Source organism: Schistocerca piceifrons, chromosome 5 (genome assembly GCF_021461385.2).
Source record: "Schistocerca piceifrons isolate TAMUIC-IGC-003096 chromosome 5, iqSchPice1.1, whole genome shotgun sequence".
Lineage (NCBI taxonomy): Eukaryota > Metazoa > Arthropoda > Insecta > Orthoptera > Acrididae > Schistocerca > Schistocerca piceifrons.
In genome coordinates, this window is record NC_060142.1 from 12535953 (window position 1) to 12553581 (window position 17629).

Sequence of the window (17629 nt, forward strand, 5' to 3'; positions counted from 1 at the left end):
CCTTTCGAAATGAATAGGCTCGTGCTTCGCTTTAATGATATCTTTTACATTAATCAAAGCATAGCAGCTTATGGTAAGAGAAATTCAATACCAGAAACTTTCAATATGTAATGCAACACATATTTTTTCCGAAATCAGGTTAGTTTTATTCAGGATTTCATTTCCACAAATGCCTCCTCACTCTTTTGGCTACGAAACCCTATTTTTATACATAATTTCCGTTCGATGCGACGACCTTACGCAACTCTAATGGGAGGGCCTGTCTGCCCGCATGGTACTGGGCGGCTCAGCAGTCAACGCCTCGCTGGATCAGCACCCTCCCCACTTCCCGTGGAGAGCGTTCTTCGTTGGGGCAAACCGGTGGAGCTCGAGAGGTGTGAGATCCGCTCTGTACGGTGGATGCTGAAAACAGTCCAGTCAAGTTTTGAGAGCTACCCTCGGGTGGGCCCTTGCGCCGTCAGGGAGAAGAAGTTCCCTTGCAGTCTTGTGGCGACAAGCACTCTGAAGTCGTTTCTTCAAATTCTGAGGGTAGCGCAAGATACTTCAAGAGTTTATCGTTGTACCGTAAGGGAGGACATCAAACAGAATAATTCCTTCAGAGTACCAGAAGTCCGTCGCCATGGCTTTATCGGCTGAGGGCGCCATTTTGAACGTTTTCTTCAGAGGGGAGGTGGTGTTGCGCGACTACTCGGATTGCCGTTTTGTTTTTAGTTTAAAGTAATGAACCCAAAAAATTGTCACGGTAAGCCTCGTAACGTGCAAGCGATTCCGCACAGACGGTAATTCATTGCTCTTTATGGTCTTCTGTCACGCGGCGAGGGACCCCTCTACTCGTTACCCCAACAGAGAGACGTCCAGTTGTGCAGCGAGGTGTGTCACATTGTGATCCCTCGATCCCCTAGAATGAGAGTGTCCGCACGTTCCAGCATTGCAGGGGCCACAGCTGCGTGCGGCCGGCAGGCAGGCGGGACACCGGACACCTTTGCGCGGCCGTATTTCGATGGTGACAGACGCCTCTCCCAAAGACTCACCGTGCTTTTGTTCACTGCCGGGTCCCCGTAGACAGCCTGCAAGAGCCTACGAAACTCTGCGATGCTCTGGTTTACCGCCAAAAGCAATTCAATGACAGCTTTCTGCTTGGAGCGCACCTACAACACAGAGTGAAGGGCTGCCACCTATCGAAACTTCGTGAAACTATAGAAGGTGATTCTGGGATATTTCACGATGACCCACAACAAATTTCTCATTTTTTCAGTCCAAATTGAGCAAGAAAAGAATGGGTTACATTACTTACTGAAATCCCCACGCAAACGATTGCTCGAACAGTAAGTGCGAAAAGCGCTGTGTTTGGTGTGGGTAGATGCGGTTTTGAAGCAGACTCACAGCGGGCCCAGTAGCTTTAATGTAGGTTGTGAGATGAAGTTTTCATCTTTATTTTTCGATAGTAAATCTAATGAATCTGGAGACATAAAGGGGACGTGGTTCTACACGATCTGGACGTGCAGAGGAACGGACGGTATGTGAACCCGTGGTTTCCTGAGTGACATTCGCGTGTTATTTCAGTCACAAAGGTAAGCAGAAGTCACTGAGAAAGTCTTTGGGTGTCTGGAACGCCACAGTGTTGAACTTTGTACAGTTCGGTGCGGAAGCTTAAGTTTCCAACTTTCAGAATTTTCTTGCAGTGGGACATAACTCAAAAAATTTAGAGTGCACAGACAGAATTCTGAGGTGAGAGGTTACTTGGAGATTGTCTTTGTCTTAGTTTGCAGTGCAGAAATCCGCGGCCATAGTTTGGGGGAAAAGAAACATACAAAAGTCCCTGCGACTTAAATCCGGAAGGTAAATTTACTCTCGCGCAGTCATATTTTGGGCAGACACTCACGAGCCCACCCTGTGCTATAAACTGCCGATATTTGTTGCCAAATTAGTGTCGATTATTAAAAGGGTCATTTAACAAATTTCTCGCATAGCCTAGAGCTACTGACTGCCCGCTTCCTAGGTATGTATAATCTGTGGTGTTAGAAGCAGACACTTTGAAACTGCTTGGAATAGATTAGCAGCGTGTGTCGTTGCATTCCTGAACAACCATGATCCGAAGACTTTAGCGGTCACATATCGTTCCAGCTGCCTCGATGCTAATAGCAGCCGGCCGGCGTGGTCGAGCGGTTCTGGGCACTACAGTCCGGAACCGCGCGACCGCTACGGTCTCAGGTTCGTATCCTGCCTCGGTCATGGATGTGTGTAATGTCCTTAGGCTAGGTAGGTTTAAGTAGTTCTAAGTTGTAGGGGACTGATGACCTCAGCAGTTAAGTCCCATAGTGCTCAAAGTCATTTTGCTAACAGCAGACATACACTGCGCGTTACGGCGCGACGTCAGTAGGAACTTGGTGTATAAAAGCATTGTGCATAGAAATAGTTTTCCATTTTATGTCTGTCTCTTCTTTCAGATGCACGAGCTCTTTTTAACCCCTCAACATTCATTTCGTCTCATTGTCGTACACTGGCGGTTGATTTCTGTATCTTGCAGACGTTGATCTTGAGGACTTGCAGTTTGCACCAGTAGGTCAAGCTAGTTGAAACTGAGTTAAGGATTTCGTTCGGGTTTTAGGTGAATAGTATGAAGAATACAGCAATGGCTCCAGCGTGCTGGAACAGGTAGACACAGAAATGGGGTTTACAGAGTGTCAGCAGTGTACAGGATGTATAAGGGTGGAGGGAGATCGGAACTTCGAGGCGCACGTGCAGTGAAACGGGAGAAAAGGGATGATTGGTGTGTGAGTTGCTATTAAATTTTGAATTTATCCTGCCGTACAGTCTCTTTTGAAGCGACAACATTCCAAGAAAAGGCATTCTACTCGAGGTAGAAGAGGAGAGGGTGGGAGACGATTTCTCGCTGTCTTGCCATTTTTCTGCTTCTGTCCGGAGTAACTGAAAACTGATGAAGCGGGGTGGTGGCTGTCGTGTGGCGCAGCCTCGTCTTCATTCTCCCGCAGCCGCAGGTGAGGGCGCTACGGCGCCGGCCATCTGCTCGCTCCGCCGACTTCTTTTGTTCGGAGCAGAGTGCTTTCTACAGGCAGGGGGTGGGGGGGGGGGGGGAAGACGCCTTTCTGGTCTTGACAGCGCCTCGCAGCTCTGACTGCGCCAGCTCCCGCCGTCACAGTGCCTCGAGGTGCGTGAATTTTACCTCTAATGCTACGTTAATCACATCAATATTTAGAGACCATTTGTCTCGAATACAGCTATTATGTACGAGTATGACAGACATAAAAATCAAAACGATCAGGGGATACCTGACATACAAAATACTGAAACAAATGAGATTGAACGTTGTTTCTCTACCAAGACTCAGGTCCGGTGTTAGGATTTTTGGGCCCATGGAAAGCGTTCGTTTGCTTTTTCCTCCAGTACCTTTGCATTAAAATTCGCTGTTTTTTATATAGTCAGAAAATTTTATTGCAAAAAAAACCAAACAACGCCTTTTTAAGAAACTTTTTTAATGCTCGCAATTTACATAAGTTTCATACTTCACAAACCTGTACTTTCTTAAGTTTTTTTTTTTTTTTTAGATGCGAACTTTTTTTAATCCCAGTATCGGTATGCATGCGGCGGCTCGAAACTTCCTGGCAGATTAAAACTGTGTGCCGGACCGAGACTCGAACTCGGGACCTTTGCCTTTCGCGGGCAAGTGCTCTACCAACTGAGCTATCCAAGCACGACTCACGCCCCGTCCCCACAGCTTTACTTCTGCCAGTACCTCGTCTCCTACCTTCCAAACTTTACAGAAGCAGAAGGCGAAAACGTAGTTTATAAAGTGACATAGCACGGAGAAATACGGTGCGAAGTGCCGTCGTTGTCATCTGGGAATACCATGCTGTAGCACAAAAGCAAATAAAAAGATTTTTGCATGTAAAATCTGTGCTGAGGTGTAAAATTAGTTTTGTGTTATTTTAATTTCACATTAGTAACCTATCTAAATTTTCATCTTGAGGTTGAAGCTCTTCTGTCCGTATTTGCTTCCAAACAGATTTGTTTTTGGAGAGGGTCCGCCTTGAGTAAAACTCAATTTTTCCTTTTTTTTATCCTCCAGACATGTTTCACTGAGGATTCACCATTGTCAGTGGGTTTTTGTTACCTTCTATTAACAGGAGAAATACTTCTTACTACTGGTACAGAAATAAATTTCAGATTTTAAAGACAGTATTTACATATATGAAAAATAGACAAAATTTTCTATATATACCTTGTCATATGTATGGGTTTCATGGGTTTTATGTAATTTAATGTAGTTGTTTTGCTTCGAACTTTGTCATGTGGAACCACGTATAGAACTTAACGTAGAGCAGTTACTTACTCCGAAAATTTACGACTGGTCGTGTTACGGTTATGGCTACCATTAACTAATACTGAGTGGTAGGCTGTCTTTATGTGATGTGTTACCAATAGATTTCAATTACTTTTCATGGTTTCCCCGTCATCTTTGTTGTGAAGGCCTATACTAAACAGCTTTTAATGTGACTGTTTACAGCTAAACAGCTGAATGCTTTCTGGGCTGGAGTTTTGAATCTTCGTGGAGTGTATCTGACATTTTGTGTGTGTGTGTGTGTGTGTGTGTGTGTGTGTGTGTGTGTGTGTGTGTGTGTAGAATCGCAGGTGAGGGGGGGGGGGGTGAGGTGCGAATGTTTGTGTTTTATTTTATTGAATTACTACTTTTTATTTTAGTTGCTGATTTTTTTGTTAATTTATTGTGTGTGTGTCTGTTAGTGTGTTTGGAAGAGGTGCTTGGGGTGTTTATGGACTGGTGTTGTCTGATAGTTCTTTGACCGCAGAGAACAGAGTTCCATTGCAGAGAAATGTGTAATCATTTGTTACTTGTTTTCCTTCAATTATGGCTTTTTGAATTTGAAAGAGTTCCTCAATTATTAGTTACTGTGAGGGACTGTTGCTGCATTCGAGAATTTTCAATCAATGTTGATGTTTCTGGGCTGTGTTTCATGTCAGTAAGATGTACAGCAAACGTAGAATTAAGGCTATTGCATTTTAATGTTGTTCTATGTTCTGTGTACGTTGTATTAAAGTTTCTGTTTGTCTGCCCTGCATAAACTTATTTGCAGTCTTGGCGTGTCAGTTCGTAAATACAATGTGTGCAGTGTTTCAGCTGGTTGCTCTTAGTTTTCTCTGTATGGGGTCACCAGTCAGTGGAATCCTAGCCAAAATCCTCGGTCACATTTAAAACAAACTATTTGTAACAATAGCAAGACCCAAACAATAGAGGATAGTATACTGGTAGCAATATGTAGATGACATCACATATCTTCTACATCAAATACCCATTATCATCATACACCTCCACAGTGATATGCACATAATTATCCCTAAAATAAATTTCACCATAGAAACAGAAAATCACTAAATTTGTAATTTCTTTGATCTTACATTACACAGAGACAGCAACCAACATCAGTTCTCCAAGTTCAGGAAAGTCACCACCACAAGCACAATGGAAATATGTTATTTTTAGCACAACTGTCAATAGAAAAAAATCGATGCCGTTTGTTATATTGTAAAATGTTAAGTATATGCAGAGTAATTTGTAACGTAAAGTTGACGTTTGAAACCTCAGACGTTCAGTCGCTTCTGGTAACAAATTATTGCTTTAGGGGTATGTTTACGAAGACTGCGATGTTTACGAGTTTGGCTGTCTCCGTGTCTGCATGCTGAATTAGTCCATGTACTCAGGATGACTGTAGTGCACTGTGTTACCAGACGTCTGTACACAACTGAGAACGCAAGTACGCACAGCAGGAACGTGAGGAGGTCGCAACTACGACAGTGTGTACAGTGTTGTAAGAGCTGTGAAAATGGTTTATTCTAACTCTGAAAAGGCAGAGATGAGACTCATCTATGGCGAGTGTACACAAAATGCAGCTGCAGGTTGTACGAAGAAAGGTACCCGGACAGAGCTCATCCAACGCGCCGCACATTTTAAAACATCTACAGACAGTTGTATGGAAGAGGTGTGGTCGTAACACGCAAATGGTCCGTAACAGTCCCATCACAGGAGAAGCGGGTGCAGTTGGTGTGTTAGCTGCTGTCGCCGTGAAACCACACACGAGTTCACGTGACGTCGCTAGAGGCAGAGCAATGAGTCAAAGTAGTGTAATGAGCATACTTCACCGTCACAAATTTCACCCGTATCATGTGTCGCTGCATCGGCAGTTACACGACGATAACTTTAATAATCGGGTGAATTTTTGTCACTGGTCATTAATAGAGAATGCATTACATTTCTACCTATTTAGCGATGAAGCAGGTTTCAGAAACCACGGTGCAGTGAATTTACGAGACGTGCATTACTGGTCCTTGGACAATCCTCGCTGGCTTCGACACGTAGAGCTACAGCGACCGTGGAATGTTAATGTATGGTGCGGAGTAATTGGCGACTACCTCATTGATCCTCACTTCATTCAAGGCACCCAAACAGCTGCAAAATACATCCCGTTACTACAAAATAATCTGCTAGAAAATGTGCCGCTGGAAACGCGTAGACGTATCTGGTATCAACATGATTGTGCTCCTTCACATTCTGCAATGAACACTAGGCTGACCCTTGACAGAATGTTCGGCGGGAGTTTCATAGGACGTGGTGGCCGCATACACTGGCTGGCCCGTTCTTCTGATGTTGCACCTTTAGACTTCTTTCTGTGGGGTACGTTACAGGAGAACGCGTACCGTGATGTGCCTACAGCCCCAGAGGATGTGAACCACCGTACTGAGGCAGTCTGTGGCAGCAGTACACCAGGTGTACTGCGCCGTGGAAGACATTCATTACGCGGTACATTGCATACGAGTGCGGCAAAAGATGGGCAACACTTTCAACATTTATTGGCCTGAAATGTCAGGACACACTCTTTTACATTATGTAATTGAAAACAAAAACAAATTTCTAACTTTAACTACATTCTCATGTTAATATACATTTTCTTCTAACAAATCAATGCCGTACGGTATTCTTCAGAGAAAAATACTGATAAAAATGTTAGCATGTGGACATAACGTGCTGTTCAAGTCTCTTCTGTACCTGCGGTACATCATTGTTCTTTTTGTATCCGTAATTAATCCGGTACTCTCCGATACACACGACTGAACTGCTGAGAACTTATTCAAGCATCAACTTTACGTTACAAATTACTCTCGACGTAATTAACATTTTACAATGTAAGAAACGGCATTGATTAAGTATCTTTTTCCATTTTAATTTGTGCTAAAAAACGTAAGTATGTGTTGAAAATCAGGCTTCCGTGCATTTCTCAATGTTTTGTATTATCCAATTATAGCAGCCCCCCTCCTCAATTTCGGCCTGCAGAATTGGTTATTCCGTGTTTGATGTGGTTTGGGAGATGTTTCCAGTGGTATTGTTAAGTGGCTCACCCTGTATAGGGAAATTGAATCACACAACCAAAAGAAAAATAAAGCGGACACTCAGCACATAAAAATAAACAACCTCTCGCCAACTTACAATCATAGACACATAAAATATAAACATTCTTAACAGAAGCACATAGAGCACACATGAACAGGAAGCACCTATAACAGCAAGCAAATGGTACACTCTCACTTACAACAACAAAGTAGCCCAACGAATATGCAACATAAATAAAAAAAAAGAAGAACAAGGGTTAAAAGTAGCCTACAGGACATACAACTCAATACAAAGAAAACGAAGAGCAATCAAACCAAACATAGACAAACACAACACAACTGGTATTTACCAACTGACATGACAACACTGCAAATCAATTTATATAGTGCAGGCAAGCAGATACTTTAATATCAAATACACAGAACGCAGAAGATCATTAAAAGCAACAGCTCTTATTCACCATTTGCTGATCACCTTATGGACATGAAATACAGCCCAACAAACATCAACACTTACTTGAAAACTCTCAAATTCAGCAACAGCTCCCACAAAAACTAATAACTGACCAAATACAAAAAGCCATAATTGAAGGAAATCAAGTAATTAATGAATACACAGTTCTCTGCAATGAAACTCTGTCCTCTGCTGTCAAAGAACTATCAGACAACACCAATCCATAAAGGCCCCAATCCCCTCCTTTAAACACGCAGACAGACACACAAGCAATAAATAAACAAAAAAATCAACGACTAAAATAAAAAGTAGTAATTAAAAGTTAATGGTAGGCATAACCATAACATCCCCAGTCGTAAATTTTCGAAGCAAATACCTGTTCTACATTAAGTTATATATGGTTGCAGATGACAAACTGTGAAACAAATTAACAGCATTAAATTACATAAAATTCAGGAAATTCAGAGTATGTGGTAACAAATTATATATAGAAAATTTTGTCTGTTTTTTCCTAGTGCCGGCCGTTGTGGCCGAGCGGTTCTATGCGCTACACTCTGGAACTGCGCGACCGCTACGGTCGCAGGTTCGAATCCTGCCTCGGGCATGGGTGTGTGTGCTGTCCTTAGGTTCGTTAGGTTTAAGTAGTTCTAAGTTCTAGGGGACTGATGACCTCAGAAGTTAAGTCCCATAGTGCTCAGAGCTATTTTAACCATTTTTTTCCAAGTATGTAAATACTGTCTTTACAAACTCAAATTTATATCTTTACCAGTAGTAAGAAGAGTTTTTCCTCTTTATAGAAGGTTGGTTGGCTGATTAGGGTTAAAAGGACCAAACAGCAAGGTCATCAGTCCCTGGTTTCAAATGTGCACCATTCAGATAGTGGGACATCTCGGAAAAGTCAGAACGATAAAAGGGGAATAGGCTAAAAAACGTAAAAGTGCAATGATGTCATCAATGGTAAAAACAGACGGAGGTAAGTCAGCAAGAGAGCGACCCCAACGCTATGCTATAGGCAGGAAATATCCCACCTCTGAAGCAGTAGAGGCAAAACCACCGTCGACTTAAAAGCGTGCAACCGCTAGAATGTAGAAGTGTGTATGGGGAAAAGGAGACTAACCAATCCTAAAAAGTGATAAAAACAGAGTCAAAGGGAATGAAAAGAGGAACCCGGCCAGGGAGGGGAGTCAGGAATCTCCAAACACAGCTTACAGTGGGAGATACCCCAACACTCACCGCCCTGCCCCAACACCAGAGTGAGATTAAAAACCTTAAAACTGAGAATAAAAACCACTTTCCCAGAGGAAACCGAGAATCAGTTCGACTATCTGGGAATCGTCAGTCAACATCAAAGGTAAAGTGTAGGGGCGTCTGTACTTTGCACGCAGAGGCAAAAGAAGGGGCATTCAACCAAAATGTGGGCTACTGACTGGAAGGCTCCACAACCACAAAGTAGGGGTGGCTCATAAAAAACATGGGTCAGCCTGATATGGCCAATGTGGAGATGAGACAGTGTGGTCGAGTCCTTTCGGGTGAGGCGAAAGGAAGAATGCTACGGGCCTGGTGTCACCTCAATCGCAAGAAGTTTATTAGACAGGGTGGTAGCCTCCCAAGAGTTGGCCCACGACTGTGCGAAGTGGGATATGATGTGAAGCCGTAAATCCGCTGCAGGAGGGGTTATAGAAATCGTGGGGTAAGTGACTGCTCCCCAGCGAAACGATCAGCAAGCTCATTACCTGGGATACCCACATGGCCAGGGACCCAAAGGAAGTCAACGGAACAAGCAGCACAGTGAAGATCAGCGAGATGGTCGTGGATGGCCGAGACCAAGGGATGGCGCGGAAACACCGGTAAATAGCCAGAAGGGCACTCATTGAGTCCGTACATAACAAAACGCAATTGTGTTTGGACTGTTTAATAAAGGTAAGGACCTGGGAAACTGCCATCAATTCCGCAGTAAACACCCGACATATAGGTGGCAGCTGATGATTTTCCGTTCCAGCAGAGGACGTGAAGGCATATGCCACATGATCATCAAATTTAGAGCCATCAGTGTAAGAATCTTTCGGACCTTGGCGGAGATCCATCCGAATTCGGGACCGTGGAACTAACCAAGGGGAGGGGGGGTAGAGGGGAGGGAGCGTGGAAGACAGGACAAAGGAGAAAACTGAAAATCACGGCGAAGAGACGCAAGGCGGAGCCCAACCGGTAAACCCGCCTGAGGGTGGGAATCAGGTAGGTGACGTCCATGGTCTTGGAACAGGATAGAATAGGAAGGATGAGTGGGAAAGGAATGGACAGCGATTGCATAAGACACCACAAGCTGGGACCGCCGAACAGAAAAGGGGGGGGGGGGGGGGGGGTCCCAGCTTCAACCAGCAGACTATCAACAGGGCTAGTACGGAAGGCACCGGTGGCCAAACGGATACCTTGACGGTGGACTGAATCCAGCATGTGCAGTGTGGAAGGAACAGCTGAACCGTAAACTTGACAACCGTAGTCCAAGCGAGACAGAACTAAAGCACGATAAAGGCGGAGAAGGAGGGAGCGGCCCACACCCGAAGAGGTGTGGCCAAGGAAGCGAAGAACATTAAGTTTACGGAAACATCCTACCTTCAGAAGTCTGATATGGCGCAGCCAAGTGAGCTTGTTGTCGAAAAGAAGACCCAGGAAACGAAACTGTGGGACCACAGGCAATCGTTGTGCATCAAGATAGAGCTCTGGATCAAGGTGGATCGTAGTATGGCGACAGAAATGGACCATCCGCGATTTTAAAGAAGAGAATTGAAACCTGTGTGAGAGGGTCCATGCAGAGGCACACTGTATAGCTCCCTGGAGCTGCCGCTCTGCAGAGGCCACCGAAGAGGAACTAACCCAAATGCAGAAATCATCCGCATACAGAGCAGGGGTGACCAAAGGACCGACAGAGGCCACAAGTCCATCTATACCAATGAGGAACAGAAGTACACTCAGTACAGAATCCTGTGGAATGCCCATCTCCTGGGTCTGAAGAGCTAAAAACAGTACCAACTCGAACCCTGAACGATCGATGGAACAGGAACTGGCGGATAAAAATCGGGAGTGGGCCACGGAGACCCCATTGATGAAGTGTAAGTAAGATGTGATGGAGCCAAGCTGTGTCACAGGCCTTGCGAAGGTCAAAAAATACTGCAAATACTGCTCTGGGAAAAGCCTGCTGAACTGCGGATTCCAAGCGAAGTAAATGACCGATTGAAGACTGTCCCTCCCGGAAGCCACACTGGTAAGGGGACAATAGATCCTGAGAATCGAGGACCAAATTGAGCCGACAGGCTACCATCCATTCAAGTAACTTGCAAACAACATTTGTCAGACTAATTGACCGATAGCTTTCAACAAATAGGGGGTTCTTCCCAAGCTCAAGTACAGGAGCCACGATGCTATCCCTCCACTGAGTAGGGAAGTCACCCTGGAGCCAAATATGGTTAAACACCCGGAGAAGATGTTGCCGTTGTGGATCACTGAGATGTTGAAGTTGTTGGTTATGAATGGAGTCTGGGCCAGGGGCCATATCAGGAGAAGAAGAAAGTGCAGAAAGAAATTCCCATTCAGTAAAAGATTCGTTGTAAGACTATGACTGACAAGCGGTAAAACATAAGGTGCAAGCGTCAGCCAGCTGTTTCTGGTGAAGGAAAGCAGCCGGATAGGAGGCTGATGCTGATGCTGTTGCAAAATGGGTCGCAAGATGTTCCGCAGGAATCAACGGGTCTGTACAAAGGCCATCTGGGAGGTGAAGGCCTGGGAGGGTGGACTGCCGATGGCAACCTTGGAAAGAGTGACATAGGGACAGTAGAACCGAGGGAAGAAACAAAGTGTTCCCAACACATCCGCTTGCTCTGTTTGATTAAATAACGGGCTATAGCGCGAAGGCGCTTAGAGGTAATAAGGTTGACGATGGATGGGTGCCTCTTAAGGTGTTGCGAAGATCGACGGCGATCACGGATGGCAAAGGCAATGGCCGTACTCCACCACGGGACTTACCAGCGGCGAAATGGTCCAGATGAGCGGGGTACAGTAAGGCTAGCAGCGCGAACAATCGCGTAAGACACGTCACGTAGGACGTCAGAATACAACCCGACAAAGTGGGAGAAAACACGACCTGTGCTGTGTATAGAGGCCAATCGGCGCGTTGGGAAGACCAACGAGGTCACCTGTCCATCGGGGAGCGGGAAGGGAGCGAGAGAATCAACCGGAAATGGTCACTATCACAAAGGTCGTCGTGTGGTGACCAGTGTAATGAAGGGAGGAGAGAGGGAGAAGAAAGAGAAAGATCAATGGCAGAAAAGGTACCATGACCGGCACTGAAATGAGTAGGGGAGCCATCATTAAGAAGGCATCAGTCGTGGTCTGTAATAAATTGGTCTATCAGAAGACCTCGTATAGATGGAAAGGCACTGCCCCACTAGGGATGATGAGCATTAAAATCCCTAGGAAGGAGGAAGGGAGGAGGAAGTTGCTGAAGAAGGACAGTTAAGGCAGCAGGTGGAAGAGTCCTGTCAGGAGGGAGATAAAGATTGCAAACCGTGACCTCAGAGTCCAGGTGGACCCTAACAGTAATTGCTTCCAATGTAGTTTGAAGTGGAATCCACGTGCTAGCAACGTCTGTACGGACCAACGTACAAACGTCACCAGAAGCCCGCAGGGGGCCGACCGAATTTCGACAGAAAACACGGAACCTACAGAGGATCAGTGAGTGATCATCAGCAAAATGAGATTCCTGTAGAACCACACAAGCTGCAGAGTAAGATGAAATAAGGGATTTCAATTCTGGAAGGTGACGGTAATATCCATTACAATTCCATTGGATAACCACAGAATGATGATTCAAATGGGGGTTGAACAGGCTAAAGCCAGTCATACCGCCGAGTCACCAGCCTTCACCAACAAGGAGGGGGCGACATCCATGAACATCAGGGTAGCATCTGGTTGTAAAGTCGCGGATGGGACCTCTGGTGACACCAGACGCTCATTGTCCCGAGACTTATGTTTCTTCTTCTATTCTGTTTGAGATTGAGGAGGGCTGTGTGGCATAAAGGAGCCAGCTGCAGCAAGATCGGGAACAGAAAGAGATCGGGCGACCTGGGGGCCAACAGATCCCGGTTCCCACAGTCGTCGTGTGGCAGCAGATCTTTGGCCTGGAAGGCGCTGGGAAAGGGTATCCCGGGAGGGACGCCTTTGACTGGCAGACGCCAAAGAAGTGGGACACTTCTCCGGATGGGGAGGGGGAGCAGCGCCCAGAGGAGAAGGTGTGGGAGCCACAGGTGGGGGGGGGGGGGCGAGGAGAGGGGTCCAGGTCTGGGGTAAGGAAGGTGGAGGAATGGGTGAAGATGTAACTAAAGCATAACTAGACGTCATGGACACAGGGTGAAGACGTGGATACTTATTACGAGCCTCAGTGTAGGCTAGATGATCAAGGGACTTATACTCCTGTATCTTCTTTTCCTTCTTATATACTGGGAAATCTGGCGAACGTAGAGAATGATTGTCATCACAATTTACACACACAGGAAGGGGAACACAGGAACTTCCCTCATGGACTGGACGTCCACGGCTTCCACAGAGAGGGGCCTGCGAACAGTGGGAAGACATATGTCCAAAATGCAAGCACTTAAAACACCTCTTAGGAGGTGGGATGTACGGCTTCACGTCACATCAATAAACCATAATCTTTACTTTCTTAGGGAGGGTATCCTCTTCAAAGGGTAGGATAAAGGCACCAGTATCAATTCGATTGTTCTTTGGACCCTTCTGAACACGCCGAACAAAGTGAACACCGCGCCATCCGAGATTGTCCCTAAGTTTTCATCTGTTTGAAGGATGAGGTCCCTGTGAAAAATCACACCTTGAACCATATTTAGAGACTGGTGGGGGGTAATGGACACAGGAATTGTGCCAAGATGGTCACAGGCACGAAGGGCCACAGAGTGGGCAGCTGAAGCAGTTTTGACCAACAACGAACCCGACCGCATCTTGCTCAGGGAGTCCACTTCGCCAAACTTTTCTTCAGTGCGTTCCACAAAGAATAAAGGTTTGGTATTGGTGATAGTGTCCTCATCAGTCATGGTGCAAACCGGATAGCAGGGGAAAGGTTTCGCCCCTAGCTGATGGGCCTGACCCTCCTCCCAGGGGGTAGTCACCGAATGGAAGGCCGAAGGGGCAGGAGAAGCAGCACTAGAAGAATCATTTCTATGCAGAGAGACAGGGGCAGAAGAACGGCCAGAGTTCGGACCTGTATGCGTTTCATTTGCATAGCATCCGCCCTGATACCACCCACTTCGATCAGGGGCTCCCCTCAAGGGCGCCACCCAGCCACAGCAAGGGCCGTCTGGCACGGCGGCTATTGCCGGGAGTTCCAATGCTCCAGGATGACGAGCAACCACTCCTAGGCTTACACGAGGAGGTCACAGCTCAGGTATCAGAGGTGTGATCCCTGTGTGTTCAGGGGGCTCAACCAAAAGAGTACATAGCGAACCCTCCACATGGGCTGGCTACCGTGCTGGCTATGCACCCTAACATCAGACAACAACGTGAAAGAAAAGGTGGAATGAACTAGGAGGGCACACGTCAGAGACACTAGGTAAGGTGCTCTTCCCAAAATGGCTCACACTACGGAAGATAAATTTAGTAATGGAGGTCAAACCCCAGAAGGGGACGAGGGAGTGCCAAAAGGGTGAAGTGATTACGCAACAAAGCTAAATTGTAAAATCAACATAACCAGGAGGACAGCGGCGCCAACATAAGCAAGGACACCAAGAGAGGGAGAGGAGAGGGCGAAGGGGAAGGAGCAAGGAGAGGAAAGGAGGGGAAGGGAAGGAAATGCAGCCCTGGAAAGAAGGAAGGCTGCAATAGCTCGGGGCCCCGCGCACTCCACGCTCGTACTCACAAAAGAACTGTGAGCCCCCTGGGGGGTTTACAGAAGGTAACGGAAACCGTCGAATGATGCTGAAACTTCAGCAGAACATGTCTGCTTAATAAAAAGAAAAATAAAAGATTGAGGCTTGCTCAAGGCGGACTCTCTCGAAAAACAAATCTTTCTAAATTTTCCAGACCAATACATTTTTTTCATATGAGTTACATGCCCTGCTCCAGCAGTAAAAAGAGCGGAACTAGCGGAAAAATGTTCCCAACTGACCATAAAAATATCAATACGATCCTGTTTATTGAAAGACTGTGACTGAAAGTTGCCTCATTCTATCTTCCTCAACACCTACGGATTATGGCTCAGAGGAACCCTGACACCAACGCCACCATTTTGAATAATGCTTTTTGTGCAGCCAGAGGACTGTGCGCAATAGGCTGCATTATGCGCAACTTTACTCCCGACGTCCATGGCGAGGTCCATCTTTGCAAGCACAACACCATGCAGTGCGGTACAGGTGGGCCCGACAACATGCCGAATGGGCTGCTCAGGATTGGCATCACGTTCTCTTCACCGACGAGTGTCGCATATGCCTTCGACCAGACAATCGTCGAAGACGTGTTTGATAGCAACCCGGTTAGTCTGAACGCCTTAGACACACTGTCCAGCGAGTGCGGCGCGTTTGATGTTCCTTGCTGTTTTGGGGTGGCGTTATGTGTGGTCGGCGTACGCCGCTGGTGGTCATGGAAGGCGCCATAACGGCTGTACGATATGTGAATACCATCCTCCGACCGACATTCACAAGGTGTGCTACCGATACGGTTGCACTGACTTCCTTCAGGATAACGACGTCGCTCGACTAGAGGGGCGAGTATGTTCTGCAGACATGAACCCTGTCGAACATGCCTGGGATAGATTGAAAAGGACTGTTTATGGACGACGTCACCCACCAACCACTCTAAGGAATTTACGCCGAATCGCCGTAGAGGAGTGGGACAATCTGGACCAACAGTGCCTTGATGAACTTGTGGATAGTGTGCCACGACGAATATAGGGATGCATCAATGCTAGAGGACGCGCTACTAGGTATTAGAGGTACCGGTATGTACAGCAATCTGGACCACTACCTCTGAAGCTCTCGCTGTAATGTGTGGTTTTGATAAGCAAATTAAGGATGGAAGCGGTTTTTATGTAGATCTCTATTCCAATTTTCTGTACAGATTATAGATTTATGCTTTTGAACTTCTTTTTGCAGTCCACGTGTACTCTGCATGGGTGTGACTTTCCTCCTGTACGTTGGTGGGTTATTTTTCTCGCTGTGACAGCTCTCTGCATAGTCAGTGACACGTGGAGGACTAGATAACCTAACTAATGGAATGTGGTGCGATTTCGAAAGAATAAACAGGGGTCTGCGACATGGTAGCGGACACCTCTTACACGTAGAAATCACATGGACTCAAAAGCTGTGTACTGAAGACTGGAAGTTTCGTGAGAATGTAGCAGACACACGATACGCCGATGAAATGGAAGTTTCGAGGTGAGCTCTGTGCCACTTCTTCTAAGTGTTCTCGCAAAGATACCACAATCTCTCACACGTATATTGCGAAGTGACTGCAATGCGAAAATTAGGGACTAATACAAACATTTCTACTAAGAGAAAATCAACAGCAGAAATACCGTTTTCTATTTTCTCGATAAATAACTTTCTTCTGTGAGTTTTGTGTACCCATAAAATGATGGATTGATATCTTAACAGATAGACAAAATTTACATCTCCCTCTATAAGCATACTTTGCACGTCTTTGTACGGTGCGTGACTGAGGGTACCCTATATCACTGCTAGTCATTTCCTTTCCTGTTCCGCTCGCAAATGAGAGAGGGGAAAGAAAACACTGTCTATATGTAGCCATATGAACGCCAGTTTCTCGTATCTTCGTGGTCTTTATGTGAAGTGGAGGTTGTTGGTAGTAGAATCCTTCATCAGCCAGCTTGGGATGGATTCTTTGCTATTGTTCACTGGATCAGCCTCTACAGTATATTTCGAAAACACATCTCACAATATTTCGGTCTGCGGGTGGGATGAGGTTCATCTTGGTATTCACCCCAGTGACATTTAAGCACCCGCTCTTTTGCGAAGGATAGGAGGACTTTTGTGAGTCTGGAATTATTAACAGCTGTGACGAGCGGTGGCTGGTCACCCGCGAGCGGTACAGTGCAACGTGTGGGCAGAGATTTGCTAACCAGTGGCGGCACTGGCAGCTGACCGCATGTGACCTGGTGGCGGCAGTGGGGACGCCAGTCATAGGCACCATTCGGTGGAAGAAGAGGCTGAACCATCCTGCTGCCCCAGTACACTGATACGTCTCAGTAGGATTAGTACAGGAGCAGTATACTGGCATTATAGGTGACTTGTTTCCACCAGCATGACAAGACAACCGGCAGATGGAACGTAATTAGCGTTGGAGATCTTCAGCTATTTGACGATGGTTACTACCCACTTTGGTGTGGTAAGAAGTGAGTAGCTAGCCTGTGGAAAGCCACCAGAGACTTCCGTCCATAACGTTTACCTGGGGGCTCTCGTGATCAGTTCAACTAATTAGTCTATCAATTTCATATTAATGACGTGCCACTGGGTTACTGGAAGCAAGGGTGAAGTACCATGGGTATTATTCACAAGACGGAGTGGTTCTCATGTGATTTTTCGTTGCAGTGATATTTTTTAACGAAATTTCAGTCTCCCACCTACACATCTTAATAAAATCCGCTGTATTACCGAACTTCTAAAGTGATACATAGTATTAATCTGATATTCACGATTCTCCTGTGCTGCTATCCTACGAGACTTCGTAGGTGGTCAGGCA

General features: G+C 46.0%; 1 non-coding gene across 1 annotated transcript; it reads right to left on the reverse strand.

Moving 5' to 3' along the window:
• Window positions 1-3638: 3638 nt before the first annotated feature.
• Trnas-cga lies at window positions 3639-3713 on the reverse strand. The gene has a single exon. It is a non-coding gene; the product is annotated as a tRNA-Ser (tRNA).
• Window positions 3714-17629: the final 13916 nt, after the last annotated feature.